Below are 12,273 nucleotides of genomic sequence, written 5' to 3' on the forward strand. Positions count from 1 at the left end.
AGAAGATACATCACCAATGATGAGCTCAAAGGGGTGATCCTTTGTCCATTTCCTTTGTTGAGGTAGATTGGCTCTAGATGAAGAGGCCTCATTGTTGTCTTGATGTGTGATTGAGTTTTGATTGTTAGAAACTCCCCCTGAGTTAATGGCTCTTTGATTTGAGAAAGGGGAGCTTTCTGTAAGTGATCTATTCTGACTTCCAGCTTCTTTTGATGACCCGACGGATGGTGAATCTTGATTACCGACGGATGAAGCTGGTTGTCTCCCGACGGATAAAACAGATTGTCTCCCGACGGATGAAGCATTTTGCAACTCGACAGATGTTGAATTTTGTGCTTCATTGGTAGGAGATTTTTCTGCATTATCCTTTAATACTGCTTCTTGATCACTTTCATCATCACTGTCATCACTAACCATCTCCATATTGTCAAATTTGAGGCTCTCATGGTAATCTCCATTTTACAGTCCTTCAATCTTTTTATCATCAAACACAACATGTATTAATTCCACAACAATGTTGGTTCTTATATTGTAGACTCTATATGCTTTACCAACAGCATATCCAACAAAAATTCCTTCATCTGCTTTAGCGTCAAACTTCCCATTCTGATCAGTTTGATTTCTCAAGATATAGCATTTACAGCCAAAGACATGAAGAAAATTTAGAGTTGGATTCTTGTTCTTGAACAATTGATAGGGAGTCATGCATCTTGCTTGATTAATCAGAGAAATATTCTGAGTGTAGCATGCAGTATTTACAGCTTCAGCCCAGAAATATGTTCATAATTTAGATTCTTCAAGCATTGTCCTGGCAGCTTCAATAAGTGATATATTCTTCCTTTCTACCACTCCATTTTGTTGTGTAGTTCTTGCTGCTGAAAACTCATACAGAATCCCATATTCTTCACAAAATGCTCTCATGACAGAATTCTTGAACTCAGTGTCATTGTCACTCCTGATTCTTCTAACTTTGAAATCAGGATGATTATTGACTTGCCTTATGTGATTGATGATGATTTCACTAGCCCCATCTTTAGACTTTAGGAAATATGTCCAAGAGAACTTTGAAAAATCATCTACAATTACTAGGCAAAATCTTTTCCTTGAGATGGACAACACATTGACTGGTCCAAACAAATCCATGTGTAGTAGTTGCAAAGATTCTTCAATTGTTGAATCAAGCTTCTTCCTGAATGATGCTTTGATCTGCTTTCCTTTTTGGCAGGCATCACACAATCCATCCTTAGAAAACTCCACTTGAGTAATGCCTCTAACCAATTCTTTCTTTACTAGTTCATTCATGGTCTTGAAGTTTAGATGGGATAGCTTCTTGTTCCATAATTAACTTTCATCCTGACTTGCCTTGCTGAGAAGACAAGTAACAGATTCTGCATTTGATGAGTTGAAGTCAGCTAGGTACAAATTCCTTTTCTCACACCAGTGAGAACCACTTTGTTGCTCCTCTTGTTAGTCACAACACAGGCTTCTGAGTTGAAGGTTACTGAATTGCCTTTATCACAAAGCTTGCTGATACTCAACAAATTGTACTTCAGACCATCCACTAAGGCAACCTCTTCAATGATGACATTGTCTTTTGAAATCAAGCCATATCCCATATTATAACCCTTGATGTCATCTCCAAAAGTAATACTTGGGCCAGCTCTCTCCTTAAACTCTGTGAGCAGGGTAGAATCACCAGTCATGTGTCTTGAACAACCACTATCCAAGTACCATAGATTCTTTCTGTTTCCCTGCACACATCAAAATCAAATCAAGTTGATTTTGGTACCCATGTTTCCTTGGGTCCTGCCTTGTTAACTTTCTTTTTCTGTTTCTTAGGTTTTATCTCATTTGACTTGGGGATATCAGATTTATCCTTAGTCATTTGAGTTGAGCCTTTGAAACCATTCATTGCAACAGAATTATCATGCATATTTTGATTAACAGGGAATGACATGCTATTAGTAAACATGTTATTCCAGTAAGGCATGCTAAATGGCATTTGTGGCATACTAAATGCAGCATAATAAGAATTAGGTGCAAATGGCATATTAGCAAACTATGCATTCATATTCTGTGTAGACATAACATTCATAGGCATAAAAGGCATGTAATTATTTTATATTTTGAAGTGCTTTTATAGAATATCCATGTGAGTAATCAATTTTTGTATTCTCCTTTTTTTTGCTAAATCAATAACAATTTCTATTTCTTGCATTAATGCAACAGATACAATGTGATATGATGTTAATTAATGTAATAAATACGATATAATAAGGCATTAATATGTAGTATAATGTATATTAATGATACGATAAAATTATGAATACAGTTTTTAATTTTACGAATTATGAGCTTAATCAATACAATTAGGAATACATTTTTAATTTCAGAAACTACGAGCTCAATCAGTGAAGATCACAAGATATCACAATACTTATTATCACTATTTGATATAATCCATTTATAGCATAAATCCCATTTTTCAAGCATGACATAAATCCCATTAATTATTCAAATCATTGATGATTCATGTATGTATATTACACATATAAATTATTTCTGAATGGATCCTCTTTTCTTCAAAATTTTCCACTATTTTTACTATGGTTAAAGTTTAGTTTTTGTCTTTGGTTCTAATTAACATTTTACTTTCAATTTTTGCAGCAAACATGTGTAAGAAACTTAACATGAATATCTTAGATTCATATATACAGATAATTACATGCATTATAGTTTATGTATTATCATAGTATTAAATCATTATAAAATTGATCCTTGGATATTAATATATATGAGAAAAGTTCTATGGAGACCACGTTTTCATCGGAGACCTTGGAGAACACATATGTTCTGCAATCAAAACACTATAAAATATATTATTTTGTGATGTATGTTTTATGAGTATCACTCATTCAGTAAAATTATTGAATATCATTTAAGTTTAATAAGTAGAATGTGTATGTTCTGCAAACTGAACAGATGTTCTGCAAACTTAACATGTTTTGCAGAATAAAATATTTTTGTAATGTTTTACATGCTGTACATATATGATATTCAAGATTTTGAATAAAATAAGTATCTTTGTAGAGCATGATTCGTAAAATAATATATTTTGCAATGTTTTTTTGCAATATTTAACTTGCACAACATAAGTGGTCTACAAGGTCTCCAAAAAAAAGTGGTCTCCATAGAATTTAACCCTAATATATATATATATATATATATATATATATAATTTATTGAATTTTTTTATATGTATATACATTTTTTTGACATAACAGGTGAAGGCAAACACAAGGGTGATATAAAAGTTGGAGGCACTGCTTTTTGTTATCAAGCCAAATGTAGCGGACTAAATTATTGGTGTTGTTCTCGAAATCATGATTGTTCTCCGGTTCTCGAAGATTGTCAACATGATTGCATATATAAAAGTTAATCTTGTTCCGAATATTTTGTGGCGATCATGAAATTTGTTAATTATAGATGTTGGTGTCAGTTTTTTATTTTTCTATTTTATCTGGTTGTAATTAAAATATGATAAATAGTGTCGTATGATAATAATAATAATTTATTGTTGGACTAGATTTACGTTAATAATATTTTAACTTTATATTTTTATTGTTTATAAAAAAGAAAAAAAATGTAAAATGGAATAATTTTTAAAATCTATAAAAAGTTTGTATTTTTTTAAAAAAAATTATAAGCTTGAATATTACTATTTTCAAGATTTCAATCATAAAATATAGTAATTAATTATTTATTTATTTATTAAAAGAGTAGATATTTATGAATATATTTATTGTATGGTAGATATTTGATTAGAGAGTACTAGATGTTTCTGGACAACCGTTTTGGTTAAAAATACAATTATCTATATACTTTACTTATATCTAAGAGATTTTTAGAATAGAGTCGAAAGTGAGTGAATAGAGAAAAAGAATCTAGAATAAAATTTGGGAATTCATTATCTTCCATTATATACTAGAGGGAATGTAATCAACCCAGAAGAAATCTATAAAAGTTAAAGTAATTGAAATATGTAAAGTTTAGGAATCATAATCATGTCAATTAGAGAAGGAAAATTCATAGAAGGTGCTTGCTTGGAGTAAATTTCAAGAATTATCAAGTTTGGTTTGCTATTTAATCATCAAAAAGGGTATGATGCTAATCTATTAATCTGTTTTTTAATAACTAGTCATTAAGTTCAAGAGTCTTGTGTGTATTTATGTTCTACATGTTTTAATTTGTTGATAATTAAACATTTGAAATAATGTTTAAGAGAACTTTATATCTAATTGGGGATTCTATTATTTGTGAATATTAGTGTTAGTAATAATATATTTTATGAAAAAAATCCGTGAAAGAATTATGGATTATTGATTTAAAAATGAATTAAAATTGACAAAAAAAGGGGTGAAGGTGGTTGCTGTTGTCGTTATGAGGAAGGTGCTGAAAGAGATATTGTGAAGCCCGGAGAGAAACATGGGTTTGATCCATTTTAGCACAATTTTGAAGTAAAATGTCCAAAATAGTACTATGAGAAAAGCTGCCCTGCACTAACACATTTCGAATGTATTTAAGTGATGTATTACAGTTCAAACGCAGGTTATAACTGCGTTACCTTATTTTTAATTTATTTTATATTAAATTCAATAACTGAAACACAAGCTCCAAGTTCATTTACATCATAAACGAATGTATTACATGCCTTCGGCAACCCCCTTCTGGTGTGGAACAAGTTACATTGATATCAATGCTTATAAAATATGCGTTGTTATTTTGACTCGGTTAACTTAGATGGCATAAGATTTAGGGTTGTTAACGAACTGAGTACAGTCGAGTTTTGATTGAAGAGAGCCGCGCTTTACTTTTTTTTTTTGACAAACCAAGCCGAGCTTTCTTATTGAAGAAAAATTGTGTTTGAGCTCAAACTCGCTAATTAACGAGCCGAATATGGGTATGTTCGCGAACAAAAATGAGCCAAACCGAGCCAAGTAAGAAAAAAATCAGGTAACCGCTATTTGACTGTGAAAATTGTTGGACAAACTTAGTATTTTAGACTAAGTTGTGAATCATTTTGAGACTCTATATGAGTGAGACACATTATGTGTTAGTGGTGTGTATTTATTGGAACGTATTCTTTTCTTCGAGGGGATTCCAACGCATATATAAACGCTCAAAATGAGTAAAAGGTGAATGAGAACTGATGTTCCAAAGTTTTACCTTTTAATATGAAAAGTGGTTTTGTACCACATCGAGAGTAGCACAAACATATTCCTTAGTTTTTCTTATAAATACCATGTACCACATCGAAAAGAAATACAAGCCCTTTCAAACCTCTCTTTATAAATAGAGTCTTAGGGCACCAGTTTTATTGAGTCGAGGAAATAAGAGTCATCTCTTTCATTCTCGGTCTCTTTAGTCTTAAACTTTTCCAATATTCCGGTGATAGTTTTCGGGCTCAGTTCAAGTTCGCTGAGAGTATATTCGATCTATCGATTATACTAGTATCTCGTTTTATCCTGGGAAGCAGGTCGCTAAACACGGATGGTGTGGGGCGAAACTGCTTTAAGGAGACAGTTTTCTAGACTTGAGATTAAATCCAATCTCTGTTTATTTTCTCAAACCCTTCTCCTAATATAATTGTTAATTCTTATATGCTTATGTGATTTAAGCATTAGCAATGTTCTTGTGAATTAGTTTCTTGTGAATTAGTTATATATTCAATATATATATATAATAATATCTTTATCGTACAAGATTGATAACAATCTTAAAGCAGTTTTCTTCAATTTTCATACTTTCTTGTGAGTAGACGCAAAAGTCAATTTGATTGTTTAAATTGGATTTATTTATGGGTATATGAGTGGCCATTATTTGCCTCATTAATTAAATTAAATTTAGTGCGTTAATTTCTTTGATCATTTGTTGCCATGTGCTTGAAATTAATATAAATTTGATTTTAAGTGGTGCTTTGTTTAAGTATAACAGGTACGAGGCAAAAGTAAGCACAAAGTTGTTGGATAATTGGTTTCTTATAAGGTTATTGATGCTTTAATGGTTATTGATTTATGATCAACTTATATTCAAGTGGACATATTTGGTGACATCTCTCTTGGGTTGATCATTATAAATTGGTAGATTAAACCCAAATTTATAATTTGTCCATATTTTCGCTATTAATGGATAGCTTATTATGTTTTGTTTGATTAACATGGTGATTGATAATATATATGAGCTAGAGTTTCTTAATTCTGAATTGATTTCGGAATTATTAGTATACTGATACAAGAATCGTATATGTTATAGTTTACATGCGTGTTTGCAAGTTCATAACATGATATTGTTATGCAATTAAATGATATGGCTACATAAATGTGACCCTTCATGATGGAACTTGATTATTTGGTGATTAATTTTTAATCATTATTGAGTGATGATAAGGCATCAATTATTATTGTTTAATCTTTAATAATGGAGTTATATCACAAACTTGTAATACTGGATAAATAGAGGCCTTATCGCGTATCTATTTAATTAGAGAAAATAGATTACAAGCATAGGTTGGTGACAATAAACGTGATGCAAACTATGTAGTTCTAACTATCTTATTTTAATAGATTTATTTGTTAACAAAATGCTTTTATTCTATATGGAGGCTTTGGAAAGCTATTAAAGGAGGCATAAGTTGTTTTATTATGTAACGTGTCTTGTTAGTTAACATTAGTTTGACTGGAAAAATTTGTTCTAGTATTTTCACTTATGCTACACTGGATATAATACAGTAATATGTTTGTTGTTAAACAATGTGACCAGTTGTGCAGCTGAAGTGAACCAGATTTACAATTGCTCAGGATTCTCCACATTAAAAAACCTAATGGGCCTGGAGTACAGGTTATGGGTCGACACATAAATTATATTTTTCTGGTTGGATTTTTCCTCCAATTAAATAGTAATTTCACGTGTTGGTGTCGGTCTGCTGCGGCAGTGACACACGAGCGTATTATAGTGATCCATGTGATACTTAATATGGCGAATATTGATATCAATATTTATGCTGAACTTCGGAGAGAATCCGAAAAGTTGTTAACCCTAACGCATTAGTTGATCAAGGATCACTAAATGTGGGTTTATTGAAAATTTATGTTCTTCCTTGGGCCTTTTCTTGTTGTACCAGTAGGTGAACCATAAATGTAGGTTCGTGTGAACCATGTAAATATTTTAGAGAAATTCGGTAATTGAATTTTTAATGATAAGAACCACGGGAAGTTCTTTAAACATGATATTAAAATCTTATAGGTTTTAATGAATGATGCAAAACCTGCTCAGATGAGAGGTAGTGGCACGATACGTGTTTACTTTCTGGTTTGATAGTAAAATATTTGTCACTCGTACTCGTAGTCGAGTCAATATTGAAGCTAAATAGAGAGATGTGTGCTCTATAAACTCAAGGGTAAATCCAACTTAATACAGATAATTAAGATGGTAGTGAATAAATTTGATGATGAATAATCACCGGGCAAATTCTGTTTGTAACGTGAATATTCATGAGGTCATTGCACCTTACTCGCATTAAATAAATGGGGTGGATGCAGGCTTGAGTTGCGCTCTGAGAGAGATGCAAACCGATTGTGATTAGCTCAGACTATCACTGAATTTGAGGATATTAGTTACGAAGGGCTAATCGTTCCTTAAACATGATACCACAGAAGGAAATAATTAAATTTCCTATTAGTTTTGGAATGTTTTATGACATTTTGTAAAATATTAAAATTGTAGGGGTATCTAGAATAGAAAATTATTGAATTTTCTATGAATAGTGGAATGTAATGAAATATTCTTGAAAATAATTGAAATGTGGGGGTATCTCGAAACTTGATACCAATACCTCTGTTGGTAGCATGAGATCCAAAATCAATTGAGAAATTTTGGATGGATACATAGACAATGGTTGAGTCTAATAATATCCGATATATGAATCTAATTTTTGAGATTCATAAGAATATTATTACAGAGTTTAGGAATGCATATGCGATAAGCTAGTAGATCCTAGTAGATCTGTAATTAAAAGTCATCTAAATGAACTTACGAGTTATTGGATGAATGTGAGGATGAACCTGCAGAGAGCAAAAGACTTGGATAATTGCTAGCCCCGAATGTCTTGATAATTTGCTTGAAGGTGAACTCGTAAATTTAATAGAAGCAATGCACTTCTCGTATAATTCCTTGATAAGTGAATATATCAGGAGAAATTTGACTATTACTGAGAGTCAATAAATCAAGATTTTCTAGCACGTGTACTAGAAAATGGATTATGTATGTTCTCTCTATGTCCTTTTTGGGGGAAAGGATGTTAAGAAATAGAGAGAGTGGTTCTGTTTGACAGAATCTTGTTTAAAAAATAGATAGATCTTCTTACGAGATAGAAGCATTAGGACCCAAATGAATTTTCAAATTGGGGAAATATATGTGGGTCTGAAGGAAGTATAAGGTCAGACTGATAATAAAATATTACAGTCAAAAGTGATGATCTTATATAATTTATGAAATATTCTCGAGTTTTGAGAATAAGGTTCATTAAGATGATACTAAAATTATCATATTGTGAAATTTAAAAGTGCATCAATGAACATTGAGACAGTATTTCTAAATAGATATTTGGAGAAATATCTATTTACGTGAACCTGAGGGTTGCTCTAGATAAAGCAAGAGTAGAAAATCTGTATTTTCGGTGATCATGTTGAGTTAAACAACATTGACACGAAATAATGGCATATTAAATTTGATATTGCTATAATAAGCAATGGCTTCAAATAAATGACATGGTTTCCATTTTTAGGACGCTCAAAATTGGTTGCTATGTGAATAAGGATTGCCAGTTTAAGGACGCTTAAACTCGGTAATGATGCAAACTGAAATTGCTAGTTTTTGGGACGCTAAAAACTGGTAATATCAATAACAAGTGAAGCCTTAAGTAATAACTAGTAAAGTTATTTTATAAATGTGAAATATGTCAATATGAGATGTCAAACTGATTCAAAATCAGAGAATTGACAAGTGTACATGTATTATTTACACATGATATGCAAGTCATAATTGATTGCATGTGAGTGATCTGATCATTACGAGAAGTAATGACAAGAGGATCATCTCTGAAAATCATGATGAGATTGAAAAGTTTTGATTTGAAAATTACAATCTTCGTGACTTTAAAAGTCTTAGATGAAACATGTCACATGGTGGTGATGTGATTTTTGAAGAGATCAACAAAGCTAAAGTTGTCATAGCTAGAATGAATTTATATTTATCCAAGCGTAGATGAACAAGGATCTCTCAAGAAGGATTGCAAGTCTGTTGTACTTTTTAAAATTGTACAAAATTAGACATAGGCTACACAGTTGGTAAACTGGGTAGATGCACGAGTATAATGGAAATTGGTCACTTGGAAGTGATTGCAATGAGATTTAAGGTGTATGATATGTGCTCGTGAGCTTGGACTGCAATACGAAAGATATCTAATTGTACTACGTGAATATAGTTTGTAAATTAGATATTTGACTTTAAGAACTTAAAAGTCATTCGAGAATACATTTCACACTTAGCAGTCGTGTCATGGAAATCCTAAACTTAGATCGATTCATGATGGAATACGAGTCTGCTGCATAAAATAAATGCAGTTAAAAGGCTGAATAGCCACTTTGTAAGGATATTCCTAAATGACAAGGAAAATGTGTCTTCAATATGCATATATCGTGTAATCAATATACAAATTGGGAGATCACATTATTGTGTATGAAATGGTATGTCTCACATCTATGACGAGGACATAATACCATTAAACAACTATTCTCAACGAGAATTATCATGATTGACTATGTAAAGTCAAATGATAATGTTTGGATCCACTAACCAAATGGTTAAACTGAGTGAATCTGTTTAAACCAAGGGAATCTAGTTAGACCGAGAGATAGTTGTCAAATCATCGAGAGGAATGAGCCTTGCCTATTTCTTAACGGCATCATGGTGGACACCCAACCTTGCTGACTGGAGATCCCAAGAACTTGGTTCAATGGGACAACTAAATCATGATGACCAAATCACTATGGGGGTAACCCCTGGCCTATTTCTATGATGATGAAACAGTGAGACCCGTAAGGTACGAGGTTAAGCTTTATGCTTTTAATGATCTTTGACGAATACAAGGATTTCAAGTTTGAATACATAATATTCGGTTGAGTAAACGCGGGTTACTCTATAAGATAAAGATCACCTATGTAAGAGAGAAGTACGGCCGCTTCAAAGGAGAATTGTGAGGCACAATTCTTTAGAAACTCTTGCAGAACCAGGACGATGTTCCAGGGCCAAAATGGACATAATCATGAGAACTGAATGAGTCAGGAAATATATAGTGATGGGTATGTCATCATTTACACAAACGGTCGAACAGTTCAAGGACATCGCGTCATACTGTATACTAGTAAAGTCGATATACTTATTCGAGCGGAGGTTCAAGGAGCATTCTGTACCTATCGTATGCTATATCAGACCGCCGAAACTATCACCAAGTCAAGTTCCGCGTCTTTCTGTCTATGTGGTGCGTGCTACTGGACCATCAATCTCATTTGTGGGGGATTGTTGGACAAACTTAGCATTTTAAACTAAGTAGTGAATCATTTTGAGACTCTATATGAGTGAGACACATTATATGTTAGTGGTGTGTATTTATTGGAACGTATTCTTCTCTTCGAGAGGATTCCAACGCATATATAAACGCTCAAAATGAGTAAAAGGTGAATGAGAACTGATGTTCCGAAGTTTTACCTTTTAATATGAAAAGTGGTTTTGTACCACATCAAGAGTAGCACAAACCTATTCCTTAGTTTTTCTTATAAATACCATGTACCACATCGAAAAGAAATACAAGTCCTTTCAAGCCTCTCTTTATATATAGAGTCTTAAGGCACCAGATTTATTAAGTCGAGGAAATAAGAGTCATCTCTTTCATTCTCGGTCTCTTTAGTCTTAAAATTTTCCAATATTCCGGTGATAGTTCTCGGGCTTAGTTCAAGTTTGCTGAGATTATATTCGATCTATCGATTATACTAGTATCTCATTTTATCCTGGGAAGCAGGTCGCTAAACACGGATGGTGCGGGGTGAAACTGCTTTAAGGAGATAGTTTTCTGGACTCGAGATTAAATCCAATCTCTGTTTGTTTTCTCAAACCCTTCTCCTAATTTAATCGTTAATTCTTATATGCTTATGTGATTTAAGCATTAGCAATATTCTTGTGAATTATTTATATATTCAATATATATATATATATAATAATGTCTTTATCGTATAAGTTTGATAACAAAAATAACATACCAAATTAATTTATTTATTTTTGAAACTTTGGTTTTATCACTAATGTATATATATATCTTGACATCCATAAGGTTGGATCGATGAAAAATATTTTAAAAAAATTGAAAGACTAATTCATGATTAAACACTAGTTAGCGGTACTAGTCAAATTGATGTTTGACAGTTAAAATAGCAAACCAAATAAATTATTTTGATTTGAAACTTTGGTTATAGCACTAAAATATATATTGTATGATATCTATATGGTTGGAATGATGGAAATTATTTTTTAAAAAATCAAAACACCAATTCAGCACTTAACACTAGTTAGCGGTACTATTCAAACTGATGCTTGACTGTTAATTATTTCCATTCATTGTGATAGCCGTACAACTATCGACAAAGTCAGAAGTTTAAAGTATAATGCTAAAACAAAGAGACACATCCAAGTTAGACTAAAGTCCATAAGGGGTCTTGTGTCTAATAGGATTATTGATATAGAGTTTATAGGAACTCAGGATTATATAGTTGATCCGTTGACTAAAGGGCTTGAGCATGTTGTAGTCCTTAAGTCGAGGTTGGGGATGATAACCCATCATAATTCATCAACAACGGGAACCCAATAAACCTGAGAGGAGATCCATCGAAGTGTATTCAATGTTGTAATAACAAGTTGTAAGGATGAATTGGTAGTACCTCTACCATATATATTTAGATACTTATGTATCTGAGTTTATCCCCTATAAACATTAAGAGGTACTTGAACTGCTAGTTAGAAAGAGTTTTAACAAACTCTGATTGTAACAGTTTTGGATCAGGATTTGATAAATTCTGATAGACCAAATACTGTGTCAGAATTTGTAAACTCTGAATGGGGTCAAATCGTAAGACGAGATGTTGGCAGTACATCTTTGGAGATGCC

Source organism: Apium graveolens, chromosome 6, assembly GCF_009905375.1.
Source record: "Apium graveolens cultivar Ventura chromosome 6, ASM990537v1, whole genome shotgun sequence".
Lineage (NCBI taxonomy): Eukaryota > Viridiplantae > Streptophyta > Magnoliopsida > Apiales > Apiaceae > Apium > Apium graveolens.